This window comes from Blennius ocellaris, assembly GCF_963422515.1.
Source record: "Blennius ocellaris genome assembly, contig: SCAFFOLD_93, whole genome shotgun sequence".
Taxonomy (NCBI): domain Eukaryota; kingdom Metazoa; phylum Chordata; class Actinopteri; order Blenniiformes; family Blenniidae; genus Blennius; species Blennius ocellaris.
The window spans coordinates 110,218-125,000 of record NW_027662270.1 but is presented as its reverse complement, the minus strand read 5'-3'; the positions used below and the strand labels follow the sequence as shown (position 1 = coordinate 125,000).

At 44.3% G+C, this 14,783-nt stretch overlaps 1 pseudogene across 1 annotated transcript in view; it reads right to left on the bottom strand.

Annotated features, from left to right (window-relative positions):
- The window catches only part of LOC308147958 (1-phosphatidylinositol 4,5-bisphosphate phosphodiesterase gamma-2-like), a 10,689-nt pseudogene extending 7,156 nt beyond the window's left edge, over positions 1 to 3,533 (bottom strand). Inside the window, exons 1-4 of the transcript in view lie at positions 3,515 to 3,533; positions 1,351 to 1,500; positions 176 to 268; positions 1 to 12 (exon numbers count right to left, since the gene is read on the bottom strand). The exon at positions 1 to 12 is cut by the window's left edge and continues 36 nt beyond it. The product of the transcript in view is annotated as a 1-phosphatidylinositol 4,5-bisphosphate phosphodiesterase gamma-2-like (transcript). The remainder of the gene's footprint in view (positions 13 to 175; positions 269 to 1,350; positions 1,501 to 3,514) is intronic.
- Positions 3,534 to 14,783: the final 11,250 nt, after the last annotated feature.

The window sequence follows — 14,783 nt, the reverse complement described above, 5'->3', positions numbered from 1 at the left end:
TTCCTGAGCCAGCTGGATGAATAGAGAGCATAGAGATTCAACACATAGATCATTGATAACTGTGTGTGTGTGTGTGTGTGTGTGTGTGTGTGTGTGTGTGTGTGTGTGTGTGTGTGTGTGTGTGTGTGTGTGTGTGTGTGTGTGTGTGTGTGTGTGTGTGTGTGTGTGTGTGTACCTCTCTATGAGGACCGGAGTGGGAGCAGCCAGGTTTCCTCTCTGAGCAGCTCCAGTCCAATCAGTCACTTCTGGGCTTCGTCCAGCGAGTCGGCTGGAGACGAGCAACAAGTAATCTAGTTACCTGCTTCCATTACATTACTACTTCAGCTGCAATGCTACAATTCAGGAATCTGGTTAATTACCAAGTAGTTACTTTTTTGGCAAGTACTTCCTGAAAGTAACACTTGGAACCTACATCCAGATTATAGAGCATCTTCCTCCTCTAATATCAGATTATAGAGCATCTTCCCCCTCTAACACCAGATTATAGAGCATCTTCCTCCTCTAATATCAGATTATAGAGCATCTTCCCCCTCTAACACCAGATTATAGAGCATGTTCCTCCTCTAACACCAGATTATAGAGCATCTTCCTCATCTAACACCAGATTATAGAGCATCTTCCTCCTCTAATACCAGATTATAGAGCATCTTCCTCCTCTAATCCAGACTATAGAGCATCTTCCACCTCTAATATCAGATTATAGAGCATCTTCCACCTCTATCAGATTATAGAGCATCTTCCTCCTAACACCAGATTATAGAGCATCTTCCTCCTAACACCAGATTATAGAGAACCTTCTTCCTCTAACACCAAATTATAGAGCATCTTCCTCCTCTAATCCAGATTATAGAGCATATTCCTCCTAACACCAGATTATAGAGCATCTTCCTCCTAACACCAGATTATAGAGCACCTTCCTCCTCTAATCCAGATTATAGAGCACCTTCCTCCTCTAATCCAGATTATAGAGCATCTTCCTCCTCTAATCCAGATTATAGAGCATCGTCCCCCTCTAACATCAGATTATAGAGCATCTTCCTCCTCTAATCCAGATTATAGAGCATCTTCCTCTTAACACCAGATTATAGAGCATCTTCCTCCTAACACCAGATTATAGAGCACCTTCCTCCTCTAATCCAGATTATAGAGCATCTTCCCCCTCTAATCCAGATTATAGAGCATCTTCCTCCTCTAACATCAGATTATAGAGTATCTTCATCTCTAACACCAGATTATAGAGCATCTTCCTCCTCTAACACCAGATTATAGAGCATCTCCCTCCTCTAACACCAGATTATAGAGCATCTTCCTCCTCTAACATCCGATTATAGAGCATCTTCCTCCACTGACCTCCCAGACTGAGGGTGTTAAGGACGAATTGGGAGCCGTAGAAGATGGTGAAGCAGGTGTTCTCATCATGTTTGTCCTTCCCGTCTTTGAAGCGTTCGAAGTCTTTGGAGTTTCTTCCCGGACGAATCTCTTGGATTTCAAAAAGATCCACTGAAACACACAGAATGCAGTGAACCGCTATGTTTGGTTTCTACAGATGCAGGATTCAGCATTTTACGAAATATTTGCCAAATTGAGTCAAAGTTCCTCATCTTCAGTTATTCAATTATTCTTATTTATTTCAGAATCAGGTGCCGGCAGCCCCGACCTGACACCCAACGTGTGTCAACATTTTAGAAATGTAAAAGTTAGATAGATCATAGGTCTATAGCAGGGGTCGGCAACCCGCGGCTCTTTGATCCCTCCACTGCGGCTCCTGGAGCCTCGGTCCCACTACAGTTCATCCCGGAGGGACGTAAGGAGGCAAAGCCACCCAGAGAGGGACGTAAGGAGGCAAGGCCACCCAGAGTGCAGTCCCACCACAAAGAGTGGTAAAACGTAGGGTCGTGAACGACGCTGCGATGTAACGTCATTACAACAATAACGGATGAAGAACGTAGGATTGCGGCTGCAGGTCATGACAGCGGCTCAACTGGTGTCTGAAGCTGGGAGCTTCCTGTACCTTTCACAGTAAAACTGTGCAGACTTGTTGAGAGTGACGGAACATTCTAGAGAATTACACAACAACTACAGGACATTGAAGACACACCATCACACTCATGGTTCTAACAATCCAGATCTCCACATTTATCTTCCATTTTAATAATGTGGAGCAACAAAGGAGCTGAGAGCTGCAATGCATTATGGGAGTTTCTGTTTGTGGTGTTTTAAATGTAATTATTGGGGGTTATGTTAGGTTTGTAGTGTCGGTAATAATTGTGTTTTTGTTGCTTAGTTCATGTAGTTTAGTTTATTAGTTGTAAGTTGTCGACCAGTAGGAGGTTTTGTGTGTCGTGTCCTCCTGGCATGGTCTTCCTGTGGGACTGTCAAAATAAAATGTGTGCGGCACTTTGGGTGTTGTGTTCAGTGTTGACTGGGACCAAATGGCTCTTTGAGCATTAGAGGTTGCCGACCCCTGGTCTATAGATATCCTGCAGGTAGAATTTCTTAACATCTTGGAAAGAAAATTGTCCAAACTCCTCGTCTCCGCTTCAGCATTTGAACGCATCAGGATGAGTCAGAGAGTTACGGACCAATCAGAGGCCGCCTTTCCAAACATACATACCACATGGTATCAACTGACCAATCACCTTACTGAAGTCAGTTGTGAGTCGTTTAACTGAGACCATACTTTTTTTGAGCAAAACCTTTTTTTTAGTAAAATGTAGACAAAATGAAATCGTTGTTTTTTTTTTGATCAATTGAGATTATTTGAGAGTTTTTTTATTTTCCGCGGTGGATTTTGACTTCATAGTTAAGCTCTGAACGCCTTTCATTTCATTTTTTCAAATGTTATTTTATTTTGAACATCACAAGCAATCATTCACCACAACCAAAGACATTTCACCAACCAAACAGGGAGCAAGTTCACCAGAACAGGACTGTCCTTTGTCTCCGGTTCTGTTCATCACCTACATGGACAGACTCTCTAGGCACAGCCAGGGACCGGAGGAATCCGGTTTGGGAGCCAGAGGATCTCGTCTTTGCAGATGATGTGGTTCTGTTGGCTTCATCGAACCTGGGCCTTCAGGGTTGCACTGGCGCGGTTCGCAGCCGAGTGTCAAACACCTGGGATGAGGATCAGCACCTCTAAATCCGAGGCCCTGGTTCTCCACCGGAACATGGAGGCCTGCCCCCTCCAGGTCGGTGGAGTGCCCTTGTCCCAAGTGGAGGAGTTCCAGTATCTCTGGGTCTTGTTCAGGCGTGGGGGGGGGGAAGATGGAGCGCGAGATCGACAGGCGGATCAGTGTAGCGTCTGCAGTTATGTGGGCGTCGTATCGGTCTGGGGTGGTGAAGAAGGAGCTGAGCCAAAAGACGAATATGGACAGATGGACGGATGGACGAATGGATGGAACCAGAGAGTCTGAAGTCTGAAGAGAATCTTCCTGAAGAGTCTGTCCTGGACGTTTTTGCCACGGCAGGTAGTAGAAGTGAGCGACCGCTCTTTTGGTCACTTCTTACTGACCTGGAACCAGCCGTACCATCACTTCCTACTCTCTCTCTCGCCAGGTGTATATGTCCCTTGTTCCGCTCTTCTGACTCTCTTATGTTCTCTGCATCCTTCTTGTCCTCCCCCACCGTCCCTCTGGCCTCCCTCTCTCTGACGTCGCGGTTCAGGTTCAGCGCTCTTTGAAGAGTCGTCTCCAGAATCCTCGCTTCGGCTTGTTCTCGGTCTGGAGTTCCGCCTCTAAGAGCTCTTTGGCCTCCAGCAGCCTCGTCTTCACGTCCTGCAGGTTGTGGCACTCACCGTAGAGGTTCGCCTTCTTCTGATCCAGGATCTCGTTCTCCTTCAGCAGGGTATTGTTCTCATGCTGCAGGGTATCGTTCTCTATCAGCAGGGTATTGTTCTCTTGTTGCAGGGTATTGTTCTCACGCTGCCGGGACTTGTTCTCATGCTGCAGAGTTACCTTTTCATGCTGAAGAGTCTTGTTCTCATGCTGCAGGGTCTGCTTCTCATGCTGCAAGGACTCCTTCTCATACTGCAGGGCCTCCTTCTTGTGCTGCACGGTCTCCTTTTCATACTGCACGGTCTCCTTCTCGTGCTGCACAGTCTCCTTCTCATACTGCACGATCTCCTTCTCATGCTGGAGGGCCTCCTTCTCATGCTGCAGGGCCTCCTTCTCATGCCGCAGGGTCTCCTTCTCATCCAGCAGAGCCTCCTTCTCATGCTGCAGGGCAATGTATTTAGTGTGGAGGGACTCGTTCTCATGCTGCAGAGCCTCCTTCTCATCCAGCAGCCCGTCCCTCTCCTGCATCGCCTGCAGGAGTCTCTCCTCCAGAGCTCTGAGCGTCCCCGTGTCTTCAGCGTTCTGGAGGTCCTGACGTCTCTTTGCCGCCAGCTCTCCAGTGGCGGCGCGGAGCATGGCGGCGAGATTCTCATTCTCCTTCTGCAGTCCACGATTGGCTTCTTCACTCTCATGGAGCTGCCTCTTCAGCTGGTTGACCTCCTGATCCAAGCCCCCGCCTGAGGTTTGAGGCGAGCGGCGGCCCGAGAAGACGTCGGCCTTCCTCCTCCCGCTGTCCTTCTCCAACAGTCCGGAAGTCAACTGGAGCCGCTTCAGTCTGGACTCTGTTTCCTTCAGCGCCTCTTCAATTTCCACTAATTTCGGGCCTTTCAGGGGATTTCTTTGCTGGAATGTTTCCTCGCGTTCCTTTCTGAGGTCACGGATGCGGACGTGCAGCACCGTGATTTCACGAGCTGCGCTTGCCTCGGTCGCCACGTGGGGGATCTGTTTGAAACCTGCTCTGCGTCTTTCAGTCATTTCTCAACGTGTTCAAATAAAACTATCAATGCTGTAATCTGCTGCTTCGTCTCTGTAGGTCTGCACTTGAAATGCTTGTGTCTCTTATAAAGCCGCAGAAGTTCAGCTGCTGATGACGTCACTTGATCCCAGCGCACTTTCATCTTGGGATCAAACCCCTGAGTTGAAAGCGCACTTTCATCTTGGGATCAAAGCCCTGAGTTGAAAGCCACACCCAGTGATGTCGTCACAAGTGCCCGTCTCAGAAACATCCCATAATATCAATATAGTTTCCTTGGTTAAGGATCCAGTGACTCACGTCCTTATTTATACGCCTATATAGACACATTAACCCTTAACCCCCATCCGGAGTCATGGGGAGACAGAAAATTCTCCTCCAAAACCACCGATATCACACACCCCCGAACAACTCTTAACTGTTCGCAAACCGTGACTCTCAGCCACAAACTGAGCACATCGTCACAGCTACGAGAATCTGCCGAACAAGACGATGTAACATTTGTGGGGAAAATTCCAAAACAAGTCACCTTTATGACATTTTTCGTCCGAGAATTTTCTATTGATTCCTATTGGGAATAATCGGGCGTTGCTGCCAAACAGCGCCCGCTGGTGTCCAAAGTTTACCTCCGACTGCTTCCGAACCCACACAGTCTGAAAGAGGACAAAAATTCCTCCAAAAGCATGGTATTTTTATCCACATGCTCCCCCGATAAGTATGGATCCGGAGCAGTTGTTTCCAAAAATCTTGGAATTAAAATCGGTGGGCTCTCACTCTAAAAGTTAACAGGTCAAAGTGACTGCAGCTGCAGTGAAATTCGACACCTTCCTGTAGCTTCAGGTTCATCACTGCTCTGTGATTGGTCAGTGCATCACTCCATATATGGGCAGCTCCCTGTAGCTTCAGGTTTCATCACTACTGTGTGATTGACAGCCTGGACAGCAGGGACATTACAGTGCTGCTCTATGGGCTGACCTGCTGGCTTATGCAGCAGTTTGTTAAAGGCCAGGTTCCTTTTGTAATCCGTACACCGCCGACAAGCCTAAGGCCCTCAAATTCATGTCGGTGGAAGTTTTTGAAAAACCTTTCATGTTCCATCAATGCTGTGTCATTCACACCAGAATTGAAGTAAAACCAGATTCCGGCTCGGGGGCACCGGCCGAGTACCATCTGAGATGTTCAGGGTGGATCGGCTAGCTTGCGGCCCGCTAGCATGCGAGCAAACATTGTCCGATTGAGCTGAAATTTGGTAGGTGGCCTAATGGGGGCGCTGCGGTCACAAATCACTAGCTAATTAGCTGGTTTTGACACCTTTTTTTCAAGCTGAAAGTCATTTAAAAAAAATTTGTTTTTTGTTTTTTTTATACTTAAAAAAATATTAACCGTTCATAGCCACCCCCCCGACGGGTGGTCTTTCGCGAGGTCCCGGCCAATGCTGCTTGCAGCTTTAATTGGTATTTTTATTTTGATTTGATTTGCATTGCAATAATACAATATGGGATCAACTGTGCAATAACATGTCCACCATGATATGCACTGTGTGCATGATGGTAGTCTATATAATAGTCTATAGACTGACATCTCCAAGCTACTGGCTCTCTTTCACTTGCTATGGATGCTACTTCCTTTTTGAAAAAAATTTTAATGTAATTTTTATCTTGCATGATGTGGTTTTGTTCTACTATCCTGCTTTACTGCTGTAACACTGTAAATTTCTCCATCTGTAAGATCAATAAAGGATCCCCCCCCCCACACACACACACACACACACACACACACACACACACACACACACACACAGGGTTACAAAAGGTTAAAACCAGTTGTTTATTGAAGTGGATTCTCATTCACGTCACTCATTGTTGTGCCAACAACCTGTTTGTCCAGCAGTTTATTTGTCTTGAAATGGTTTGGATGAACAAAAATGGGAGAAAAGTGTCACATATCTTGACATTGAAGAACAAATGTCTCTCACATAAATACTTGGACATTTATTACAGCACATTCCACATTCTCAACAAGCGCTTTTATGGCTTCATGGGGAATACAAATGAAATGCTAAATATTTTTGAGATGATAAACAATAAGACAAACCGGCACCGTATTAACCCAGAAGACATAAAACACAAGTTAAACCTTCTATATGTCAGTTTTAAGTCAAACACATGTAAACGGCTCCTCCAGTGTGAGGACCACCCCGAGGCTCTTTCACATTCAAATGTCAGTGTGGACCAGAAACGTCCTGAAAGTACATCATCAACTCAACACACCTGCAAACTGTGACGACCGTCACTGTATCTTCTAACAGGGAGTCAAATCACAAACAGCTGATTTGATTTAAAGGAGTTCATCTCCAATCGGAATTCTCCCTGCTCAAGTTTCTCTCCTAACTTCACACCAAACCCTGGATTAAAATCATTCACCATCTGGATATATTTAACTGTATTAATAATAATGTTGCTGCAATTGAATGTTCAGTTCAGGAACTCAGTGACTCGAGCGATACGCGACCCCCAGGAAGACATTTTAACACTTGCTGTTATTGTTTTCTTTCAAATGTTGAGTGGATGCGAGATGATCCTACAGGCTGGATACGACGTTCTGATGTGTGCTTTGCCAAATGTTTGACATGTCCTACAACAACCTGGACTCTTCTGATACAAGTCTCTCTTTTTGATTCTTCTTACTTGGATTGGATCAGCAAAAATAATCCCATTAAAACTTTGAGACAAAATTAACTCAAAGTCTTTCCCGTTTTAGAGTGAAACCTTACAAATATACTCAGAAAATGTGTTTTTAGTGCACGTTTCCATAATCTGGTGTGAACAGAATCACCCTGGGCGGACATTACGTGGAGACGACAACAGAAAATCTGTTCTGCCAATGTTAATGGAACAGAGTGACCCCTGGTGGACATGTGTGGAATAGCAACATTGATCATTTGTCTTGTCCAGAAAATACAGAAGAGCAGATTGTACTACGTTGGGCTGTGGACGGGCTGGAAGACACCCCGTTCTGGACTGTTAAAGTGTGGCAATGGGGGATGGGGGATGTTTTTCCTTCCCTCACTTAACACAAGGTTGTTTTGCGTCCTGTTGAAGCTTGTGCAGGAATTATGTTAAGTTCATTAAGTTCACAGCTCAGTTGGACACAAACCATCATGTCCTTGTCCCTGGAAAGAGTCACAAATAGCTCGATTCATCCTTGAAGGAAACACCAATAGGAATGTAGGGATGTCAACAGTAAAAGGAAAAAGTGCAAACAGGAGAAAGACTTGAAGGAGTTCCTCCAAAACGTTTTTCCTTCAGACTTCCTCTTCATCACAGCTGCACGTTTCCTCCTCTTGGCGGAAGATGAGGACGGGGTTGGTGGACAAAGAGCTGTGATAGAGGGACGTCTCCTGGACGGACGCTGCCGTGTCATCTGGTCATCTGAGGGAGAGCAAAGACATTTCAAACCTATTTATAACCATTTAAATGTATTTAAGCCAATTGAAAACTAGAAAAAGATTATTAAAAATGTTAAAATATATTTAAATCATTTAAAAGTAATTCAAATCCATTTAAATGACTGAAAGACATTTAAAGTCAATCTATGGAGTTAGCTCTATGGAGTTAGCTCTATGGAGCTGGATTGATGAAGCTGGATCGAAGGAGCTAGATCTATAGAGCTAGGTCTATAGAGCTCGATCTATAGAGCTAGATCTATGGAGCTAGATCTATGGAGCTATATAAATATATATATATATTTTTGTTTTTTTTGTTTTTTTTAATGTAGGTGTTATTTCTTCAGTTGCAGGTTTAATGTTAATGTTCAGATGAGGATCTTATGTTTTTTCACATTCAAATCCTGTTTTCAAGTTTACATTTTTTTCAGATCGTATTTTTTCAGGTTCAAACTTTTGACCCTGTTCTGGCGTGGGGGCGTGGCTTCCACTGACGGGGCGTGGCTTCCACTGACGGGGCGTGGCGTCCACTGACGGGGCGTGGCTTCCACTGACGGGGCGTGGCGTCCACTGACGGGGCGTGGCTTCCACTGACGGGGCGTGGCGTCCACTGACGGGGCGTGGCTTCCACTGAGGGGTGTGTGATCATGTGTGGGAGTGACAGCGTTGCAAAGAAAGCTCAGGGGTTCCCTGATTGTGTTTCCTTCATTGAGATTGACAGTATATTATATACTATAGAACACATATAGACGTTGTTAAAAAGGACGACTGAGGACTGTTTGAGCTGAACATTAACAGCGGCTTCTAGAATGAAGCAGTTCTTACAAAGGTCATCCCTACTTGCTGCATTGACACCTAAAAACATCTCCCTGAATGCTACTCAGCCTTACCAGACTTAGGATGATTTCCTGTACCTTTGCTATTTATACTATATCTGTATTTCTTCACTGCAGGCCAGCAGGGTTGCTGACGAGGACACCATTGTACTCAGTAGTACTGCTCTGCAGTCAGTCTTATATGGAAATGGGAAACATCATTTCTTTAAGTATGGGTGTTAAAATTAGCAATCTAATATTTAACTGTTTTTATATATTGACAATTGCTAAGAATTGTCAAAACTATCCCATCTCTGTGGAAGCCACGCCCCTCTCAGTGGAAGCCACGCCCCCACATAAGAACAGGGACAAACGTTCGCAAACCTTTTGGCCTGGATGGAGCTCCATAAAGGAGGCAAGGCTCTGTACTTGCTGTTGTACTTTCTCCTGTTTGCTGATGCACTTTACCTGAACAGAGTCAGAAGTACTTTATTCATCCCTGGGGGAAATTTCTGATCCTGTCTTGATGCTGCTGACTAAAGGGGCGTTTACATGTCGGCACGATGAGCTCCGAATATCATTTTCCTATCATTCCCGTTACATTCCTGACCTTCTTTATGTGACCTAATAAATCTTAATAAGGTTCATAAATGGGCCCGACATTCCTGGAACATGTTTTTGGCCAACAAATTTTCCAAGAATATCAAGAATCATCTGTATTGGTGAAGTTTGTAACAGAGTGTGTGGATTAGTTGTGATGTGTGTTGATGTGTTACACAGCGTGGCAGCATCCTCCTCTCTGATCAACTCCATGGCATGTCTCTGAATGCTGAGCGATCTGGAGTGTGTGAACTGTTCAGCAGCTGATGGTAGAATAACGGGTGTGTGGAGTCAGATATGTTTAACCCAGTTGTGTTCCACCCTGGGTGAACATCTGCACTGGTTGGTGAGAGAAAGTAACAGTGTGGACTTCCGGTTTAGCGAAGCATGGTGTAGGACGTGCGTTGGTGAGCTCCTGCTGAGTGAAATAATTCAGTTGTAAATGGGCAATTTTCCTTGTGTTTTTTAAAGCCTCAACTCGTCCGATCCTCTTTTTTAACTGACACGCCTCAATTTTCACCCTGAAAATGCCACCAAAAGCCGTTAAAGCAGGTAACAAGGCTCAGCCTATTCAGCGGCCTGTTGCTAACGTCACCTCCTCGCCTCAGAGTGACTCACCACCCCGGCTGGGCTGAGCTGCATGTCGACTCTCGCTGCCGATGCCGCCGCACTCAAAACGGAGCTTCTGGTTGCTCTTCAAAACGAAGTTGTAACTATAGTTCTGGCTGAACTTCAAGCGGCTTTAAGTGAGAATCTCTCTTCCATTAAGACCGAGCTGCTCGCCTTAAAAACGAAGCTATCGAGCATTATCACTTCAACACAAGGGGAAGTAGCGGGACTAAAAGCAGTCCCTGATCCGCCATACTGAAGCACGTGACAGAGGTGCAGCGTAACATGACCACCTCCGTCTTCCTGGATCACACCACCAGGACGGCGTGGGCCCGTGCTGCGTTCAATGACGTCCGTCGTCAGCTGCGTGGCATTGAGGGAGTTCGGTTTGGACTGTTGCACCCTGCTCGGCTGCGCATAACCCACAGAGGCGTACAACGAGCCTTCACATCTCCACAAGAGGCGAAGTTCATCCAGACGATGACCAATTAAAGGACATTGACCACTATTTTCCTTTTCTCTACATGATTGAAGGTTCCTGGGTGAGTTAATACTTTTACACACACTGGCTGCTCATAGGAACCACGCTGCACCTACATAGGTTTCACATGTATAACCACCGTTGTTCCAATGCTGCAATAGTTTAATTGACTGTGTTTATTATAATTATTATGTAATCACTGCTGTGCTGCTGGCAACATTATATATAAAAATAAGTGTTGATAACATTATATATGACTAAATTGTGTGCTCTTGATCTCTTAGAAATTAGGATATTTAATTTTCTTTTATTTATTTCTCTGTATTTTATTGTCCAAGTGCCCTGCATTTTATATTTTCATTTCACTATATTGCAGGGGGTTGCCCTTCATCTTTGAAGCTTAGCATTACTAGCTGTAAGTAACTCACTAGGAGAATGGCTCCTATTGGAGTCAGCTGCTGCTATCGTTGAGTTGTCTCTATAATCACTGTGCATTCATTTAACTTTTATTTTCTCTTTCTTTCTTTCTTTTATCATTTACTTTCCATTACCCCCCCACGGTGCGGTGGGTGGATCCTTTGATCCTCATGTAAATGACCAGTACTAACTTACACAACTTCCTTAGCTGGAATGTTGAAGGTATGAACAGCCGTGTAAAGCGTTCAAGGATATTTGCTCATCTAAAGCGTTTTAACATTGCTATAGGCTTCCTCCAGGAAACTCAGTTGCATGATAGGGATCAAATAAAACTGAAACGTCCATGGGTGGGTGACATCTTTCACTCAAACTTTAACTCCAGGGCGAGAGGAGTGGCAATTTTGGTCCGTAAAAACATTCCATTTACTGCTTCTAAGATTATAAGCGATAAAAATGGTTGTTACATAATTATTGCGGGCACTTTATATCACAACCCAGTTTCATGAATAAGTTGTTTAGCTCCGTACCTTCCTTGGACACCCACCTTTTGGGTGGTGACTTAAATTGTGTTGTTGATCCTTCCTTGGATCGTTCAAACCCGCGGACCCTGGCACAATCCCGTATGGCTAAATCGGTTTCTGACCTTACGTTCAGGAAAGGCTTGGTTGATCCTTGGAGGGTTTGCAACCCACAAGCCAAACTTCTTTCCTTTTTCTCACACACACACCAATCCTATTCTCGCATTGATTTTGTTGTTGTTGACAACTCTCTTCTTCATGAAGTGACTTCTGCATGTCAACCAATTGTTATTTCAGATCACGCCCCTCTAACTTTAGACATAAAATTCATTGACCGACCTTGCTCTTCCTCGCCCTGGAGACTTAATCCTCTGTCTTTGTCTGAGGAGGCTTTTAATGTCTTTATTTCATCTTCATCATCAGTTTTATGGGAATCTTTGAAAGCCTATCTTCGTGGACAAAGCATCTCTTATTCAGTGCATTCAGTCAAAATTGGTAAGGCAAAAATACAAGAGCTTACAGCTAAAATTATGGACACAGACAAAGTCAGTCCTATGAACCCATCCCCCAACCTGCTGAAGCCGAGACTTGAATTGTAGGCAGAACTTGACCTTTTAACAACAGCAGATGCAGAACGCCTTTTGCTACGTTCCCGCAGTACTTATTACGAATATGGCGATAAATCAAGCAGACTACTAGCCCATCAGTTAAAAAGTAACTCTACTTCTCGATTGATTCCCCAAGTTAGAGATTCCACAGGCTCACTTACGTCGGACCCAGCCGCAATTAATAGAATTTTTAAATCCTATTACTCCTCTCTCTATAAATCTGAATTTCCATCCGAGGCATCACCAATGAATTCTTTCTTTGAAAATCTGAATTTCCCTACAGTGGGATTGGAAGTTGCAGATGTGTTAGGTGCGCCTCTCACGTCTCAAACAATCACAGCTGCCATTAGATCCATGCAAAACCACAAAGCCCCGGGTCCCGATGGATTCTGTGCCCAGTTTTGTAAAAGATTTGAAGATAAGTTAACTCCTCTCCTAATCTCGATGTACAATGAGTCTCTTGAAAATGGTTTACTACCTCCTACTCTGACGCAGGCCTCCATAACCCTTCTTTTAAAGAAGGACAAGGACGCTGCTTCATGCACCTCTTTCTTTGTTAAATGTTGATGCAAACATTTTAGCCAAAGCTTTAGCCATGCGCTTTGAGAGAATTCTCCCTACCTTTGTTTCAGAGGAGCTAAATGGTTTTGTCAACGGGCGTCAGCTGTTTTTTAACGTCCGCACTCTCTTAAATGTCATTTTTTTCAGTAAATTCTTCCTCAGTCCCTGAAGTAGTCATCTCAATTGACGTAGAGAAAGCATTCGGCCATGTCGAGTGGAATTATCTTTTTGCTGTACTTGAGAAATTTGGATTTAGTAATAGATTTATATGTTTATATGTATCTGTTACGGACCGATGTGACAAATGCCATGCTCACACCTGTACTTATATGACTTAGACACCATATGGTCTTCTTCTGCCCGAGATTACAGAAATGTTGGAACGACGACTCCTCAATCATGTCACAGGTTTTGGGGAAGTGCATTACAGTGGGTCCCTTCCTTGCTATATTTGGCCTTTCTGTTGATTCTTCTCCTTTAAACTGTCAACAGTCAGATATTCTGTCCTTTACGTCTCTGTTAGCAAGGCGATGTATTTTATTCCTTTGGAAATCTCCAAAATCACCATCAATTGCCTGCTGGCTCAGAGATGTTGTGTATTTTGTAAAACTGGAAAAGACAACGTTCACAGTGAAAGGTAACACTGCTAAGTGTTTTGGGAACTGGAAACCCTTTATGGACTCCTTTAACTCTTTGAAAACCTTCCCCCCTGACGGTGTGCTGCCAATACCCACCGCCCCCCCCCCCACCCTATTTTATTTTGGTGTTATTTTATTTATTTTATTGTTTGTCTTTGTGTTTTTTAAGTTACATTTATCTGTATTTCTTATGTATGTCATTCTTTTTGTGTATGAATATGCATATGTTTGTGCTTGTAATATATACATTTACTATATCTACTATTAGAAACACTGTTTTTGTTATTGTTCGACCCTTGTTCCATGGTCTTGTTTTTTTGGGGGGGAAAAAAGAAGGCTGGGAAATTATATCTATTGTATATTATTTGTATGTACCATTGTATTCCCAAATGAAAAAAAGATTAATAAAGTTCATCTCATCTGCTCCAAAAAAAAAGAGAAGAAAGCAACAGTGTCCATTAGGAGCAACAATAATGCTGACTGTGTGTAATGACTCCTGATGATCTGTCACCGGTTCCTTCTCATGATAAAAGGGGACTGAATCATAGAATTCAGGTCAAAATCCTGATCCTCGGTCAGGAACTGAGATTCCTGCAATTCCTGACTTGTCCTTGTTCTGTGGAAACGCACCTTAAACAACTGCTTGCACTAAACTCCCTCTGACTAAATGACCAAGATTGCTGAGTTTGTGTGATATTACTGTCTTACTATGTTTACATTTGTAGTAAGTGCTGCACAACAAATCACCCTTCAATGGATAAATACCACAGTTGAACTTCAAGCTAAAAAGAAAGCAGAAAGAAAGAAATGCCTCGACTTCTTGAATGGATTAAACCTCCTATGACCCAGTGAACAGCGTCCCAGTAACAATCTTTAACTGATGTTTGACAGGATCATCACATGTTGACATTTACAAGCTTCAACAACCAAAGTCGATGGTGAAGAGTGAACAAGCTGTTTGCCTACCTGCTGGGTGTCTCTTGGACGGACTCCAACACCAACACTTTGCACTCTCTCTTAGCTATTTTCCCCACTGGAAGAGTGGCATGTTCAGGACACGGGACGTCCTCCATGGTGCCTCCAGACCTGAAGCAGCACAGAAGCACTAACTTTAGACGACATCCACATGTTGAAACTCTGTTTCTCCCCGGCCTCCAAAAACCTTCCGTCCACACGTCACTGTGACCACGGCTCAACACCAGGCTTCACAGCATGTAGTACACATGCCAGGCCTTGAGGGGCGCTGTGACTCACCAAACACCAAAAACACAGAAGACAGAGC